The sequence below is a fragment of the Glycine soja genome, unplaced genomic scaffold (assembly GCF_004193775.1).
Source record: "Glycine soja cultivar W05 unplaced genomic scaffold, ASM419377v2 tig00000043_1_pilon, whole genome shotgun sequence".
Classification (NCBI taxonomy): Eukaryota; Viridiplantae; Streptophyta; class Magnoliopsida; order Fabales; family Fabaceae; genus Glycine; species Glycine soja.
In genome coordinates this window covers 1-10,154 of record NW_021143576.1, presented here as the reverse complement: position 1 = coordinate 10,154, position 10,154 = coordinate 1, and the positions used below count along the sequence as shown (strand labels likewise).

Sequence of the window (10,154 nt, the reverse complement as noted above, 5' to 3'; positions counted from 1 at the left end):
GAGAAAATCAATAGAATGAAACTTGCTTCACTCTAACATTCGGCCCAAATCTAATTTTATCACCTTTTTTTTATTTTGAGTTTTTAATTTTTGTATATTTAATATTATATTTTAAATTTGTGCATTTTATGATCATGTTTATAATAAAACAACGTCGAAAGACAAAAATTGATAACAAAAAATTGATTTTGTTTTATTTTTCAATGTCCAAAATTAAAAATATGGGTGATAAAATTTATGAGAAAAAATTAATGATAAAATTCATAAAATAATAATAGTCCGAGTGCTAAAATGTGGAAAAAAATCACATATATAACTAAAAAATGAGATAAATTTTTAGTCAAATCTTACTAAATTAATAAAATTAAATCACTAGTATTAAAAGTGCTAACTTTTACCTCTGTTATCGATATGCTACTAAAATCTGATTGATCTGAATCTTCAATCTTACAATAGGCAACATCAAGAGCTGTTTGAGCTTCCTTGTTGACGGCCAGCTTGTCAACTCTGCGGTGAAATACAAAACTCTCACACATAAGGTTGGAATTGGTGAGGTGATGAATGGGTGTGTTTCCATCAAAGTCTTTCTCACTGTAAAGGTTGCTTAGCGATAGGTTCTCCATGATTATATCCACTGTAGTTCCACTCCCCCCATTGACAGCATAATGAAGAACATTCAAGCCTTTTTTTATCCACTATCTCAGAACAATCTGGATAGTATTCTATTATCATGTCCATAATAAGCCAATCACCATCATAAGCAGCGATGTGAAGAGCTGTCATGCCCTCATTATCTTGCATGTATGCTGTGTTCCCATCTTGTGCAAGCAGCAACTTCGTCAAACCTAAATTCCCTGTTTTCACAGCATAATGAAGAGGAATCCAACCTTCCTTGTCCGCATGTTTCACAGCCTTTCTCACATGTTTATCTTCACAAGATCTCTTGCCATTACTGTCAGATGAAATCATTATAAAAATGATATATGAATCCTCTTTAATTACAAACTCCCTTCCAATATCTATCATTTTATTTTCGACTTTTTTAGATCGATTGTAACTACAACAACACAACAGATGGAATGAATCAAAATCATTCATGTCCCGCAAATAATTTTCAAGCTATACCTTGTACGTAGATATTTTTTTTTATTTTAACCTGTTTTTGTAAAAATGTTTTTATTTTCTATATTTCTATCTTATTATTATTATTATATCACCTATTACACATATATTTAATTATTTAATTGTCATTCTTAATTTATTTAAATTATATGCCGCATGTTTCTTACGTTGTTTTTTTTTTTTTTATCAAAATTGGGTATTTTGATTTTAAAATTATTGTATAAAAAGCCCACAAAATGAAGTAAATCGGACTATGGCTTTGCTTTACTTATACATTTTTTTATAGTTAAAATCTTACAAAATTTCTAGCAGTGAAAGACTACTATTTTTTTATTATTTTAAAGTGTAATATCTCATTTTAGTATATATATACTTCACAATGAGAAGAAATCATGACAAAAAATATATAGGCTTCATATGAGAAATTATTATCAACAACTAACATAAAAAAAATGAACGAATAACAAAGCAGATGAACATAGCCAGGTTTGGTACCTACCTATATCTTGGTTAATCACAGCAGCATGCAATGCTGTTCTATTATTGGGGCCACCATATGCCGGTGATTTCATTTTGTTTAATATCTCAGCCACCACTTGCTGATTTTGTCGTTGTGATGCCAGATAAAGCGGAGTCTCATCGGCATTATTTGCATCATAGGAGTAATCAGGATCCATTTCTAACAAGGTCTTCACTACTTCATGTGATGATAGCGCACAGCCTCATGCAATGCAGTGTCCTTCTCATTATTTGTGGCCCTCATAAACTTCTTTTCTGCTCCAATACCTTTCTCAATATCTGAAGGTGGAAAAGCTTTGACATGTTCAAGCAATAATTTAGCGATATTGGAGTGTCCATACCTTGCGGCGATGTGAGGACTGTTTCTCTCTTGGCGTTAGGGAGTAGAACTAGACATCCACACTCCTTAAGAATCTTAGTCACAAATTCTTCTGAAACTGTTTGACTTGTTGTAGAAGTCAAGTGTATATGAAGGACGGTGTTTTTGTTTGGGGTGAGCAGACTCTCCAAATTCTGTTCATTGGAGAGTTCTTGGAAGTCGCCTTTCATCGCAGCAACGTATAATTTACGATCAATGCGCGTGAAATTCTGATTACTGTCATCAGTTTGGTACAACAGTAATGATGATGGTGATGATAATGATAATGGTGGTCGTGATGAAACTGCTGAAATATCTTCTTCATCCAAATCTGCTGGTTGTATCTCCATGACACGAATATATTTGAGGCCTTTCTAAAGTTAACCCACATATACTTCTTTCAAAAATCTCACTATGTATGTCCCATTTTATAAACTGTTTATCAACATGTGCCATGCACTTTCAAAGTTATTCATTTAAATATTATTTCTCAACTATGTCAGAAATTTTTAAAATTTTCAAGTTGTTTGGGTCCTCGATCGATCCGAAGGGCGCATAGCGCACTTTAATTAAAACAAATATTTATTAAATAATAAGAAAAATATAAAAGTAAATTCGGCAGGCATAAGCCGTTCTCTTGTTTTACATGAAAAGCTTTTTGGTATATAAAACAAAGTTGGCAGAAATAAGCCGTTCATGTGTTTTATACAAAAGAATTGGAGGAAAATCCATTCTTTTGAGGACAAGCCACATTGATTATACACAACGTTGTTAATAAAATATCATGAAAAAATATTAATAATATTTATTCATATTTAATGATATTTTTTAAATATTATAAAAAAGATTAACAATATTTTATTAAGTATTATATAAAAATATTGTTAAAAATCATATATGTGATAGTGATAAAATATTGTCCATTAATAGATAAGACAATCAATATTTTAGAGATTACTTATATAATTAATTTGATTAATTTAAAGACTATATAGGAGAGAGAGTGTACTTCTAAACCCTCGTATGCATGTTCTAAATTAATCTCCACGTAACAGGAGTCATAAATCACTAAATAGTTTCTCGATAGTTGAACGCTAGGTTCTTATTAAGATTTGTTCCTATTTAGAATTTGCGATTGTATTAAGCTTGTATAATATAAAAAATGCATTATCGAATTAAAATAAATAAGTAATGTATAATCGCTGGATCCACTTAAAATATGTGAGAAAATAAAGAAAAGAGAAATGTTGGATTAGAGAGATTGAATACTTAAGTTTCAAAAGATAAACATGAGTTTTGTGTATAAATGAAACCTATTTAAGAAACCACCTAACAAGAAGTCGCGGGCCTAATGTCCCGAATACTAATACCGCGCTCATAATGAAACTTAAACTAGTGCCCTAAAATTCCATTACACAGTATGCAAAAATCAATAGTGATAATTGCAACACCAACTGAGGAAGATCCCAACACGACATACGTGGCTGCAGCGAATGCGAGAATCATTGTTACTGATGCGGTCAAAGTGAATATGAGAGCTGCTTTAGAGAAATAATAATCCTTCCATTTAGTTTTAGTCAGTGGCGTGAAAAGATTTATGAAAGCTGAAGTAGATGCCAGAACCATTGCTATAGTGTTTGATACAATGAATGCTTTGAAATAGGTTCTATATATGCCCCAAAACAGGGCTACCTTTATGTTCGCCATCTTGTATGGTACCTCCTGGTAGTGTAATCCCTGCTGCAAAACTTACGGTTTTGATGAGTGTGGCCACTAATAGATGAGTTTGCTTTGCTTCCTTCGGAAACACTAGCCCGTCTTGTCCATTCTTTTTTTTTTTTTTTTTGAAAGGCAAATAGATATTCTATATATATATATATATATATATATATATATATATATATATATATATTATATATATATATATATATATATATATATATATATATATAGAATCCCAGCTATATATATATATATGGCTATAGCCTTCTCAAGTATATATGAATCCCAGCTATAGCCTTCCAAGATTATAATTAAAAGCATCCCAATAGGTTCATGCACCAAGAGGAGTAAAACAACCCCGGTTTGATGCCTTTCTTGTACGCAAACCATTGTCAAGATAACATCTTTATCTTTGTTTTTTTATCTAGTCGCAAGCTTCGTTTGGCTGCAGCCAATTCTAATAACACAATTTGGCCCTGCATTAGGTGAATTTGTAGTTAATTAACTGAAGGGCCTAATAAAAATCTAATACGGTTACAGTTTAAGGAATGCTAATAATATTGCTACCTCATGAAGGATAGGCATAATTCGATCTTCAACGATTTTATGCATGGTGTATCAGGGTTTGTGGTAGGTCGTGATATTTGTAAGCTTAAAATATATTTTAGGTGTCAGATAAATTAATAAATTTTATTTGATGTTCTTAATAATTGTTTTTACTTGAGTCTTTAATAAACAAAATCTTATTTTTAATTTTTATTATTTTATTTTATTCCTTTTAATATATTTGTTTTTCATTTTAGTCTTTATAATATTTTTTATTTTGTATTAGTTTTTTGAAAAATATTTGATAAGAATTAATAACAATTGATTTATATATTTTAGAAACAAAAGCAAAAAAAAATATTAAAATGATTAAAATAAATAACAATGAAAAAAAATAAAAAAAAAACGTTTTATTTAAAACTCAACACACAAAATTTTATTAAAAAACTAAAATAAAATTTATTAAATTATTAGGATTAAAATCATATATAAAATTATTCTTAACAAAAAAAATTGAGGAATCACATGTGCGTGATTTTTACTTGATGTGAAAATCAATAGAATGAAATTGTTTCACTCTAAAATTCGAGCAAGCCTTTAATTATATCCTAAACAATTATGTTTCACCGCCACTAACATATGTCCATTCTTTAGAAGAGCTCGTCATTTCTGCTATTAGGTGAAACCATTATCATGGCCTCTTCATCATCACACTACTAAAAAAAAGCCTTTTCACATGTTCAAGCAATAATGTTGCGATGTTGGAGTGTCCGTACCTTGCAGCCATGTGAAGGAGTGTTTCTCCCTTGGCGTTAGGGAGTAGAACTAGACATCCACACTCCTTAAGAATCTTAGTCACAAATTGTTCCGAAACAGCTGTTGTTTGAGGTATTTCTTCTGAACATCTTCGGTAGTACTTTCAGTTGTTGTAGATGTCAAGTGTATATGAAGAATGGTGCTTTTGTTTGGTGTGAGCAGACTCTCCAAATTGTGGATATTGATGAATTCTTGGAAGTTGCCTTCCACCGCAGCAAAGTATAATGCACGATCAATGCTAGGCGTGATATTCCTGTTATTACTGCGGCCACCAAGGCGATGCATGGGATGATGACGATCATAATAATGATGATAATAAAGATAGTACTGACATATATTCATCCAAATCAGGAACTTGTATCTCTTGCTTCTTCTATCTTATGGGAAAAAGATGAATAGACATCCCAAATACTATTAAATAACTAGTGAGTAAAAGAAAATGAAAAAAAATATATATAAGTATTATAGAATTTGTGGGTAATATGTTTAAAATGAAAAGATGTTTATGTATTACTATTTCCATAAGAATTTTGCTATCCATTTCAGGCCTTTTAAGTTAGTAAAATGATCAATGGATACTCGCATGTTATTTAACACAGAAAGAAAAAGGGATACAAGAGAAGAATATAGGTATAATAAATATTATGATGTAATAAAAAATAATATAAAGAGAAAGATAGGTGTTGATGGGTATCTATAATGGAATAGTATTTATATATAACTACTTTTAAGTAATCACATGATACTTATTTCAAAATTTTCACTACTATGCATGTCCCATTTTATAAACTGTTTATCAAGATGCAAATGTCGTGCCCAAAGTTATTTTTCTTGTTTACCCATTACTTATATCTCGATCATTTACGAAAAATTTAAAAATTTTCCGACTTGTTTGGATCCTGGATCGATTCGCACAGTGCTTAGCGCACTTGTGTTAAAACAAATATTAACTAAAAAAATATCAAACAAAGTTAGGCAAAAATTAGTCGTTCTGTGTTATTTTTTTTTGGTTTCATCATAGGTAACTGGAACTTCTTACTTCACACTCAAACAAAGTGTCAGCACCAGGATGAGACACGTACTTCATATTAAGCTGCATGTGCATACATTAAGCAATCAGGAATGTACTCCGCTTATTGAATCTCCTTCAAACACGTGACAAACCCCATCTCGGTGGACAAACATCCAAAGTTAAAGATCTTCTGCTGGAGATAACATTAATCTGATGAGAGTGTGATGAACACCTCCCCTGCCTAGGAATCTATGCCAATGATAAACCACATATATCATAGATAAAAATCAAATAATATGCGTTATTATTATTATAAACTTAACTTCTCTTTCATTTCATATACTTTTTTAAGTTGCTTATCCATCTTTATTAGTTATCGTATTATTATTATTATATTTATTATTGTTTTCCTTCCATTCATATATATACTTCAAAAATAAAATATATTTTTATTATTTTCCTCGCTATATATTATAAAACTTGAATTCTTTAGTTTTGAAAAAGAAAATTATAAATATAATTATTTAATTATGTTTAAATTAAAAATTATATATAAAAAAACGTATTATATATTCCCCTTTAATATACCTGTATCTGTAATGAGGGACAAGATGGATAAGATCCCAACTTGTTACCTGATTGGATTTGCTTCATTCAATTATTCAAATTTGAGTATATCTGATATCTTCAGGGTCATTTAATAGGAGGAGAATGTCACTGTTACAGCTTCGTACGTATCAATATATATATCACACTATAGTGTAACTAAAAGAATTGCATGACTAAAACTCAGTTTATCTTGTTCTTTTTTAAACAACTTTCACAAGAAAAAAGTTTATATATAGAGGAATGGCTACACCTTTGAACGAGACAAGGGAACCAGAATGGAAGAAAGCGTGGACAGCTGGGAACACTTTGCTATCTGCACCTCCTCTTCCACTACTCGCCATAGTTGGCATCGTGGTGTTCTTGCTATGGGTTTCATCACAATTAAACACCAACTACTCATCCATGCAAATAGCCACAACCAACGTGAACTTGTTCCTCTTGTTTTTGCTTCTTGTGTTGACCCTCATAGCCCAAGGAACACGCCTCGTGCTTCCTGCAGCACCAAGCGTGACAAGTTTGTATGATGCAGATGTGGAGTCATCGGAGTCATCATCAATGCCATGGGGATGGATTGTCTCTGCCTTGATGCTTTTGGTTCTGATATCCAACCGACTTCACCCTATCTTTGTAATTGCAACAGTGGTTTGTTTTATGTGTATTTTTTATCAGCGTAATAAAGCAGTGTTTTTCTACTACTTTTATTATTAGATATTTTTATCAACAAATATTAATTATTATTTTTTTAGTTCTCTTTTTTCTTTATCACTCCATCAACCTTATATCTCCATTATTTTTATTAAGTGTTTAGGATGCACATGTTTGTTAAGCATTCAAGCCATATCTTGTGTTCATTATATGTCTTTTGTTTGTCCTCCTTTTATATCTATACAATAGATTTATAGTTCCTCTTAGATTACGTCCTTAACTAAAAAATTCTTAATCGCACACCATCAACCTTATATCTCCACTATTTTTATTAGATGGGTTTAGGATGCACGTACATGTTTGTTAAGCATTCAAGCCATCTTGTTTCATTATGTCTTTTGTTTGTCTCCTTTTATATCTATACAATAGATTTTTAGTTTCTCTTAGATTACGTCCTTAACTAAAAAAGATTGGTATATTGTATATTCCTTAACTAAAAAAGATTGGTATATTGTATATTGTTTAATATTTGTAGTACTTTACGTCCTTACCTAAAAAAGATGGGTATCTCAATATGCAAACAAATTTCAAACATATTGGTTAAAAGAACTGATCAGCAACACCAACTTACAAATATTTTTGTGTAAAAAGTGTATCATAGAGAAGTCATGATAGGCAAAATGGCAAACAAAAGTATGTCACCTCTCGTCTGACGTTAGCTTGAAGAAAGTTTCTTCGGTTAGAAGTTGGAAGAAAACGGTTTGGACTCAATAGATGGGGAAAATTGAACCTTCTTTACTCTTCAGCTTCTTTTTGCTGGACAGCAAGATTACAGAAGAACATAAGAAGGAATTTGTCCATTTCTCAATTTTAAAATGAAAATTCTGTATTAGGCAGGAGTCAGGACCTTCTTCATTTAAGCTTTCAGGACCCCAACTCAACTCAGTCTTGAGCTGAATGAGGCTCAAATTGATTTACTGGATGTTGGCAAATGAACAAAACCTGAAGACAAGGTAGGAAAAGGGATATACCAAAGTCATAGACGAGAAACAAGGGATACATGGGTAAACAAATGGATGAGGATCAGAAAACACAGGACCCGATGAATAGGATCTTTGATATAATATAGATATCTTTATATACCAAATATGCTATTAACATTTATTATTTCTTTTATATCTATCTTCCTAGGTTCTATGACGCCATATCGTATTCTGTCTTTTTCTCTATAGTTATTTATTGGAGTGTCCATTGATTGTTTCACATGTTGAAACAAAGGTACCAACTGTGAAATGACAGGATTTGATGAAAGAAAAGGGTTGAACTCAATAAGGACGATGCCAATAAGTGGAAAACTCGAGCACTGGGCCACTCAGTTGGGACTTATGAATTGGAATTTTTTTTTCCCCAAAGCAAGCTTCACACAATGAAACAATTAATGGAAGTAACAATACGCAGTATGTTTATCATAAAAAATTGAAGTCCGAGGATTATCTGAGAGTGCAAATCTTTCACGGATCCAAACTCGAGCACTGCGTAAGATCAGGGGCATTAAAATATTTAACTTGCTTTAAAGAATTTATAAGCACAGCTTTCCAATTTGAGAGCCGATTAGATTTTCACTACATTTGGTGTAGTGAATGCAGAAGATCCATTCAAAGCATTTTCTCGGGTCCTTGGAAATACTTCACTATAAACATACCTCTAAATAAAGAATTCTCCAGTAGAATGCCGAAGGTATAAAGTACATTTCGTTACCACAATACCCACTATAATCCAATGAAAAGCTCTGCGCACTGTGACTGTGAACAAAAACTTTACCAACAACAACTGTTGCATTTTAACACATTTTGTGTATTTTAAGACACGAACAAATCCATATGTAATAATAGAGTTTAAGCATACTTCATATTTGTAGGATATGCATGCATAAAAACGTTCTTTAGTTTCCTACTTAATGACTGCAACCTTCTTAACAAAAGTCAACTGAGATGCATGGAATAAACTATTTGATAACCAGTACATACAGCAATAAACGAAAGCACAGCCTCCATCAATCTTCTCCAAGGTTTAATGGTGTGACTTTATGCGAATATCCAGTTTCAGATGTGGAGAGCCAAACAAACAAGACGGAATCAAAAGGAACGTACTAGATGGAGCATCAGTATATTGCCCTTGCACAATCTTGGTAAAAGATTGTAGAATCAAAGCGTTTCCTTGATGCCTAGCCAAGACTTCATACTGAAACTCTGTCGTGGACTTGGGACCAATGCAGCTAATGCGGACTATGTTCCCCAGATGCTCGAGGTTATTGTGAACAACGAACAGATTACCATCACTTTTTCTCTTTAAGAACAACTGTTTCTCTGGTAATACTTAAGAAGACAGTGAAAAATTTATCATATGTAAACTGTGTTCCAGAGCCTACATGTCTATGGCTAAAGTGGAGGAATAACTCCTTGGATGAGGCAACAAAATCACAACCAGTAAAAAGGGCATGAGCATGGCAGATAGATGCATTCCTTCTCATGTTCGTTTTTTCTTGCTGTAACTAAGTGTCTCTTTGCAGCCATAATTTGCATTCGGGCATGACATTTTAATACACTCCAAGACCTTCTCAATAGCCCGGCAACGGTTTATACCCAATGGGCATTGAACACATGGGACACTTGTTACTGAGTCTCACACAGCAAATAGAGCAAGCAATATGTCCATTCTCACACTGAATTGTCATTTAATCACAAAGAAGTTATCAAATTAGGTTTTTCATTACATGGAACAACCAACAAAACAGATAGGAAATAA

At 32.1% G+C, this 10,154-nt stretch overlaps 1 pseudogene; it reads right to left on the bottom strand.

Annotated features, from left to right (window-relative positions):
* Positions 1–9,075: 9,075 nt before the first annotated feature.
* Positions 9,076–10,147, bottom strand: LOC114404113 (annotated as a pseudogene).
* Positions 10,148–10,154: the final 7 nt, after the last annotated feature.